Raw genomic sequence first — 751 nt, forward strand, 5'->3', positions numbered from 1 at the left:
CCACCTGATTCTCCTCCCCCTGCTCCTCCCACACTTGCTACTCCTGTACCTGATGCTCCTCCACCTGCTGCTGCACCACCTGCTGCTCCTCCACCTGCTGCTCCTCCACTTGCTGCTGCCCCACCTGCTGCGGCTCCACCTGCTGCTCCTCCGCCTGCTGTTGCTCCTCCGCCTGCTGCTGCTCCTCCAGAGGCATCTTTTTGAGCACCTCCAATGTCTGGGAAATGAGCAATCAGAATATCCATAAGATTTTTAAGATGACAATTGGTATAGAGCCATATGGTTAAATAGTATAATGGCAGTATAATAGTATAATCTTCAGGGGCGAACTAAAGTGGGGTTGAATCAATTTATTGACCGAATAATCGCGCAGGAGTGTCCAAGGTAAGTATCTTCATACTAACTAGGCCATAATCTAAAATTTCAATACAATATGCACCGATTTTTCGTTGAAAAGAAGGTAACTAATATTTTATTTACATAATTAAGACCAAAGTTTTTCATTCATTTTAATATTCCTATTTTGCAAAAATTATTAATGTTTTTTCAACATATTATAAAATCTGTAATGACACTTCTTGCAAGTATTATCCATAACTTTGAAATTTTTGTTTTCTTTTATAAACAAATTTTGTTTTTTTTTAAAGATAAACAAATTTATTGATTCCATTTTTTAGAAGACACATATTTTTGTATTAAACGTGAAAAATGCTATTAAAAATAAAAAATTATCTTTTTGGGTAAAACTATG

Source organism: Belonocnema kinseyi, chromosome 8, assembly GCF_010883055.1.
Source record: "Belonocnema kinseyi isolate 2016_QV_RU_SX_M_011 chromosome 8, B_treatae_v1, whole genome shotgun sequence".
Taxonomy (NCBI): Eukaryota; Metazoa; Arthropoda; class Insecta; order Hymenoptera; family Cynipidae; genus Belonocnema; species Belonocnema kinseyi.